The 7645-nt window shown below is 37.8% G+C and overlaps 1 pseudogene across 2 annotated transcripts; it reads left to right on the forward strand.

The window, feature by feature from the left end:
* Window positions 1-1472: 1472 nt before the first annotated feature.
* On the forward strand, window positions 1473-4305 carry LOC111302876 (putative clathrin assembly protein At2g25430 pseudogene; annotated as a pseudogene). 2 transcript variants are annotated; one of them, XR_016326516.1, is made up of 2 exons: window positions 1473-1869; window positions 1952-4305. The product of XR_016326516.1 is annotated as a putative clathrin assembly protein At2g25430 pseudogene, transcript variant X1 (transcript). The 2 variants fall into 2 exon arrangements; XR_016326517.1 differs by having other exon boundaries at window positions 1557-1869; window positions 1973-4305.
* Window positions 4306-7645: the final 3340 nt, after the last annotated feature.

Raw genomic sequence — 7645 nt, forward strand, 5'->3', positions numbered from 1 at the left:
CTTGATTCTGCACTCTTCTTTTCCCATTTGGTCAAACTCGGTTCTTTTGCTTTTGTTTGTGTTTTTTCCTTTGGACCAGCATCCAAGGACTATATGCATTTTGGATGTCTTCTTCCCCTTTTCTTGGTTTCCTCGCTTTCGGTCTCTAAGTTTTCTCCTTCATTCCTTCTTGGCAGTGTTCTTTCCTATGCCCTGCCTACCACAATGGAAGCACATTAAACCAATCCTTTCATAAATGATGGACTGTTTTTTGCCTTCAACAACGGCAAACTTCCTTAGCGGTTTATATAGATTGACTTGGACACATAATCTTGCAAATTTGCCCCTTTCCTAAAAAAGTGTATGGCTATCAACTCTAAGCAGTACTCCAATCTGTTTGCCTATCTAAGTTAAGATACCAGTATTATAGTACTCGATGGGTAGTTAGGGTAGCCTAACCCAAATAGCCATTGATGAAAAAGTTGCCTTTGAGGCTTTGAAGCTTGGCGTCCATTATCACAAAAGTTGCCTTTGAGGCTCTAAAGCTTGGTGACCATTATCACATAGTAAGGAAATGTCCACCAAAGAACCAAGGATCTTCTCTAGTGACATAGTCATAGTCTTTCAGGTTTTGGAACTTAATCAAGAAGTAATCACTTCCAATGTCAATGGCAAAGAACTTACCTTGCGTCTTCCAGAGTTGGTTAAGCTTGAAGATGAAGTACTGGTAGCCCACGTTCTTGCCAAACACCTTAACAATCAACGTTATGGTCCATTTATTCTTAATCCTTTTTCTTTCCTCTTTCGAGAAAGTGCTATTTTTGCACTCAGATTGATTATCATCTTCATGGACTTGGACATCCTCGTCCATATCCGTTTCCATATTTTCCTCCTCTTGGTTGAAAAAATGTTGCTCATAGGCTCTATAAAATGCCCTCGAGAGAGAATCCCGATAGGATACTATTTTTCTATCCGGTTTAGCCCTTAAGCTTCCTGTTAGTAGGTTAATGTCAATAGCGTGAGAATCTTTCACTCTCTTTGTGCTCCGTTGTAGTTCTTCTTCTTCTTCTTTAAAAAATATTGTCATGTTTTCACTCGCCATTTTTGCATTATTTATTTTTGTGAAAATTTTTTGTTACAATTATCAATATGAAATACATCGAAATATGATATATTTTTGAGGTGTAAATTGTTGGTATTATGACAAAAGGAAAAACAGAAAGTGGATGGAGCATCTTAAATTCTCTATCATTTTAATAACTATGTTTGATTAATAACTAAATTTGCAATACATTCGATAACAAAAATAGAATGTAGAAATTTGTTACGTACAAATCCCATAAGGATCCCGACACTCTACCAAAATTTTAAATTAATAAGAAAAACAGATTTACTATTTTAGTAAAAAAAAAAAAAAACCAGATAAATGTCGGTATCACCGTAGACCGTACGCGGAGTATTACAAAAGTTAAATAATTGTCGCAAAAGCATCTAATCAAAACCCGATTCTCTCTCTCTCTCTCTCCCCATTTACTCCAACACATCACACGCACATGACATGGTTTCTTTAAAGAGTTAAGGCAAGAAGCACACCTTTCTCTGCCTCCCACCAGATATCTTACATCCAACCCAATGGTCCTCATCTCTCCACGTCGCCGGAACCCCATTCTCTATTTAAATCAACCTTTTTTCTTCATTCGTTTTTGATCCTTCGTCCACCCTCTCCCATCCTAGTTTCCACCCCTCTCTTACTACAAAAAGAAGAAGCCGTCGCCGTTTTGTCGCTAAATTGGTCTCTCTTCGCTAAAATAGTCAACCGGTCCGCCGACCTTCTCACTACCGGCGAGGCTTCTCTTTCTTCTTCTCCTCCTTGCGCCGCAAATCTAGAAGGTAAGTTGAAAAAATCTTTTTTTTTCCTTTTTCCTCGTTTACACTGGGACTTCAACGCTTTAATTAATTTAATTGTATATAGTTAATTAAACGTTACCGTTAGATCAATTTCAAAAGAGAGGTGATTTTGGTTGAAATCAAACGGTCGAGATGGCGCCGAGCACGATTCGAAAAGCGATTGGGGCCGTTAAAGACCAAACTAGCATCGGAATAGCGAAGGTAGCGAGCAACATGGCGCCGGACCTCGAGGTGGCGATCGTGAAAGCGACGAGCCACGACGATGACCCTTCTGACGAGAAATACATGCGAGAAATCCTCAAATTGACCTCGTACTCGCGCGGGTACGTCCACGCGTGCGTGTTGGCAGTGTCCAAACGGCTAGGGAAGACACGTGATTGGATCGTGGCACTCAAAGCACTGGTGCTTGTTCACAGGCTGTTGAATGATGGAGATCCGGTGTTTCAAGAAGAGATCTTGTATGCTACGAGGAGGAGTACGAGGTTGTTGAATTTGTCAGATTTTAGAGATGAGGCTCACTCGAGTTCTTGGGATCACTCGGCTTTTGTAAGAACTTATGCTATGTATTTGGATCAAAGCCTTGAATTGATGCTTTTCGATAGGAAAAGCGGCGGCGGCAATGGCGCTGAGGAAAGTACTCGTGGAATTGATGATGATAGATATGGTGGAAGAGATAATTTCCGCTCACCGCCCCCCAGGCCGTACGAGTGTGATTATGGGGATTTCAGAGGTGATAATGGATATGGAAATTATGGGATGACTAGGAGAACTAGGTCTTATGGTGATATGAGTGAGGCAGTGGGAAGAGATGGAAGACAGAAGAAAACAGTGACACCATTGAGGGAAATGAAGCCCGAGAGGATTTTCGGAAAGATGGGTCACTTGCAGAGGTTGTTGGATCGGTTCTTGTCGTGTCGGCCTACAGGATTGGCTAAGAATAGTAGGATGATATTGATTGCTTTGTATCCTGTTGTGAAAGAGAGTTTTCAGTTATATGCAGATATATGTGAGGTTTTAGCTGTGTTGCTTGATAGGTTTTTTGATATGGAGTACCCAGATTGTGTTAAGGCATTTGATGCCTATGCAAGTGCAGCAAAGCAGATTGATGAGTTGATTGCATTTTATAATTGGTGTAAGGATATGGGTGTAGCTAGATCATCGGAGTATCCTGAGGTGCAGAGGATTACGAGTAAGTTGTTGGAGACATTGGAGGAGTTTTTGAGGGATAGAGCTAAGAGGCCAAAGAGTCCAGAGAGAAAGGAGCTTCCTCTTCCACCTAAAGAGGAAGAGCCTGCACCAGATATAAATGAAATAAAGGCACTTACTCCACCAGAGAATTACACTCCACCACCACCACCACCAGAGCCTGAGCCTGTTAAACCGCCAGAACCACAAGAGGATTTAGTGAATTTGAGGGATGATGCTATCACAGCTGACGATCAGGGAAACAGATTGGCATTGGCTTTATTTAATGGTCCTCCATCTAATAATGGTAATGGCTCATGGGAAGCTTTCCCTTCAAATGGGCAGCCTGAAGTGACATCTGCTTGGCAAACGCCAGCTGCTGAGGCAGGGAAGGCAGATTGGAAACTGGCTTTGGTTCAGTCAGCTAGTAATTTGTCAAGGCAAAAGGCATCTTTGGGTGGGGGGCTTGATCCGTTATTGTTGAATGGCATGTATGATCACGGAATGGTAAGGCAGCATGTTAGTACTGCCCAGTTGAGTGGGGGGAGTGCCAGCAGTGTGGCATTGCCATGGACAGGGAAGAGCGCAACAACAGTTTTAGCCCTTCCTGCACCGGATGGAACAGTTGAGAATGTAAATCTGGACCCATTTGCTGCATCTTTGAGCATTCCACCTCCTTCATATGTACAAATGGCTGACATGGAGAAGAAACAACATTTGCTTCTTCAGGAACAGCAGGTATGGCAGCAATATGCAAAGGATGGGATGCAAGGTCAAGCCAGTTTGGCCAAGATTAGCAACCCTGGATACTATGGACCTGGACCTATGCCAGTGATGCCTTACGGAATGCCACCAGTCAATGGGACGGGGCCACCGGCTGGGTATTCCTATACAACTTACTGATTTTTCCGCATATAAATAGATGACTTTCCTTCGCCTACCGTTTGTAATATCTTTTCTAGTTTTCTTTCCTTTTTTTTCATTTATTATGAGTTGATATGGTGTTGTTCCTGCAATTTGTGCACAAAAGTGGGGAGGAGAGGGGAGACTTGAGTTAAAATGCTTACTGATTGTGGGGATTTTTTATGCAGAGAGATTCATGATCGGATTGTGATGTCTCTTTGTGCTTTGTAATATTAGAATTTTATTGCCATTCTTATGTTCATTGTATGATCCTCTCCTCAAGACCATTGAAATGACTCTATAGTAATAAAATTTTAAAATTTGTTGCAATTGATTGGGGTTAATTATCCAAAAAAGCGTTCACTCAACACCAGTTTAACTTTATCGTATCAACTCTTAATCTAATACTGGTTAGCTCTGCCATTGGTTTCAGTTTAGTTGGTGAAGTGACAAAAAAGTTAGGTTGAGTTTTTTGCAATGTTAATGCATGCACCTCTATCTTATACTGTTTCCAAATAACTATGTTTTGTATTGCTTTATGCCGACATTTAAGCTTCTAAATCAAAATTCCTGATGTGTTGATCTGGGCAGCTACTGGGGATCACAGCTCATTTTATGGGCTCTACGTTCTTGTATTTTTCCTCAATAATAGTAGCTTGTAATTCTGCTTAGCTTTCACGTTTCTTCTAATTTCATTTACAGGACAAGTTATGGTGGTAGAAATTTGTGTAGTGTTGCCTGATAAGATAGCTGAACATATAGGTAGCTTTTAGTTGAATGCTCCTATTTTCTAATTTAGATAGACCTTATGGTTTAATAAACTTAAGCAATAGGAACATCATGATCGAATTGAAATTCCCGACTGACATAAGATTTATACTTGTGAGGATAATCTTGTACTTGACAGTAGAATTCCAAGTCTTGGAAATTGATATTTTCTGTTTAGTAACCAGGTGAAAAACCTAGAAATTTGTCACCATAATAATAATTAATAATAATTGAGCTGATATTAAAAGAATAATTGATTTAATCATAAATAAAGAACGAAAACGATGTGGTTACTCTATTCTGGTGCAGGCTCCAATGTGAACGAGAGAAGCAATTGAAGTGAAAATCACCTTAAGCCTCCAATGTGACATTAGAATTCTGTTTTTCTCCTTCTGGTTATGGCTGCCGGAGTTATCCGAGAAACGACTTGGTTCTACCTGGAACATAACCTTTTACTGCAACTCTTTAGATTTGCTGGCCCAGAAGCTGCGCGAAATCTTTGAGAAGGGGAGCTTTGGATACCTATGGCCTTTTAGCCCCACTGACATCGAATATTCTTTTATCCACATTGTTTCTCCTTGACATTTTTTCTCTGTTTTAGCCCATAAAACTTGCGTGTTCTTGGTTGACATCCAGGAGAATCCAATCCGAAACTTAAAAGGTGGTCCACGCGGAATTTAGGTTTCCAAATTGAAAATAAAACGAATAAAATTAAAACATAAATCAAACATTAGCCAAGCTAACAGAAATGGAACCGGATTTTTAGTTCAAATCAAGAACGTTATTAGCTTTAAAAAAGAATTCTGTTGTCTTATTTGGTTTCGGAGGAAAACAACCGACCAGCGAACCAAGTCCACCCGCATTAAAGGTCATAACCCTCGTTTTTCTCTTTTATTTTTTTTTTCGCCCACAAGCTTTAGAATAGAGCCACAATCACCATTTCCTGGCATCCTTAACCTTTTTTTTATCGTTTCTTTTCTTTTGTTAAGTAATGATAGGGCTTACTTTAAAGCATAATTTATAATGGCATCTGAGTTGTTTTTATTGGCTGGGCTTTTCTCAATTGGATTTGATCGTCATATGCATTTCATGTATGAACTGTATATCCCAAGGGCGGGGGGGGGGGGGGGGGGGGGGGGTTTATCCGAGAGCTAGGGAATAGTTTAAGAAGAGAAATGACCTGGTCACCTAGGTTTTTCTTTTTTTTTTATAGCGATCTAGTTTTCTGTTGGTAAAATATATATATATATATATATATATATTGAAATTTTGAGGCATCTACTTGGATAATGAAGCAAATTAGAAGTCAACAGATTGGTACCACTAAATTAAATGATGGGATGGGTCCCCTAAAAGTTGCTGATGCCTGTCTTAATCCGGCATTGAGAGATCAGCTCAGCATCATCTGCGTGTGGGTCCTTTGGGACTAAGGACAGGTGATCCGTCCCGACAGCTCACTCCGCCAATCTTTTTGTAGCATATTTTTTTTTAATTAATCTGCACAAAGTTTACTTATTATTATTTTATATAATATAAACAATACTTATTGTTTAAATACAAATAATAATAACAATCTAATAATTTTGAAATATGTCACATTTATGAACAAAAGTTGCTATGGACATGTCGATCTTAATCCTTATAAAAAATTTTATCTAATGCATTCTAACTAAAATTCAACTTAATTCAATTTAATTATAAAAAGTTAACAAATTAAACTTGTCCAACTTAAATCTAAAAATAATTCATTACAAATTAATCAGAATCTAAAAATAATTTAAACTTTAATTGATTTGAAGCTAAATTGATTAGAAACAAAATTAAACCAAATTTGATTTATATAAAAAATTAATGTAGATACTAATTTTATCTTAATCAATTCAAATTTTATTTGAATTTTATATTTGATTTAAATAATTTAATTTGGATTAATTTAAACATTTTAATTAAATAAACATTTTTTGACCTTACCCTAAATTAATTGCTTAGGAATCATTTTATATGAATTAAAATTCAATACATTTTAAATCTCAAATCCTAAAATTCAATTTTATTCAATTTCATGTCAAAATTCAATCACTTGAACTTAAATGTCCAATGCGAGTCCAAATCAAATTTTGGAATCTTAAGTTTCAATTTTAAATTCAACTTAAACTTTTAAGTCCAATTTCATTTTTATTTTTATTTTTTAAAATTAATTAAATTAATTTAAATTAAAAAAAAGCAAAAAAAAACATCAACATCAATAACAACAAATAACAAATAACAAAAAATAAGTAAAGGATAATAGACAGGTAATGACAAGCAAACATCTACACAGAGCACAATCTACTGCCAGAACAAGACAAAATTTCAATTTGATGCAAGAAATTATTGTAGTTTTGTGGAAAATTGGATTTTTATGTTTTAATATATAGATCATAGATTAAACAACCAGGGGAAGCTCAATTACAAAGGTGAGGGTTCTCGTATCCATTTCCTTGCACACACGAGGCTAACCTTTACATCCAACACAAGCTTTTTTGCAAGCATCACCCTAAGTGTCACGGTTTGCGCGTTCTTTATTCTAAAACCACGCGTCCGTGCGGCACCAAGATTACTCATAGTCGAAGTCAGTCTTATGTGAGTCCATTTTTTCTTGAACAGCTCAATTTCAATCCTTCAAGCCACATACACAAGAGCCTTTTCTTTGGCTTTGACCACGTAGAGTTACTCATTCTGAACTCTATAGGGAGGAATCTAACTCCTGTCACTCATCAACCCATAATTCTCAAAGTAACCCCAAGCACACATCTCTGCCCGCAGGGCTTAAGGTCTCAAGCGCCAACCCTCAAATACCCGTGGGGCATGTAGCCCTAGTTCTCATGATATTATTACTTCTTGACATGGTGAGAATCCAACA

The sequence above is a fragment of the Durio zibethinus genome, chromosome 13 (assembly GCF_047325235.1).
Source record: "Durio zibethinus cultivar Kanyao isolate XHJ-2024 chromosome 13, ASM4732523v1, whole genome shotgun sequence".
NCBI lineage: Eukaryota > Viridiplantae > Streptophyta > Magnoliopsida > Malvales > Malvaceae > Durio > Durio zibethinus.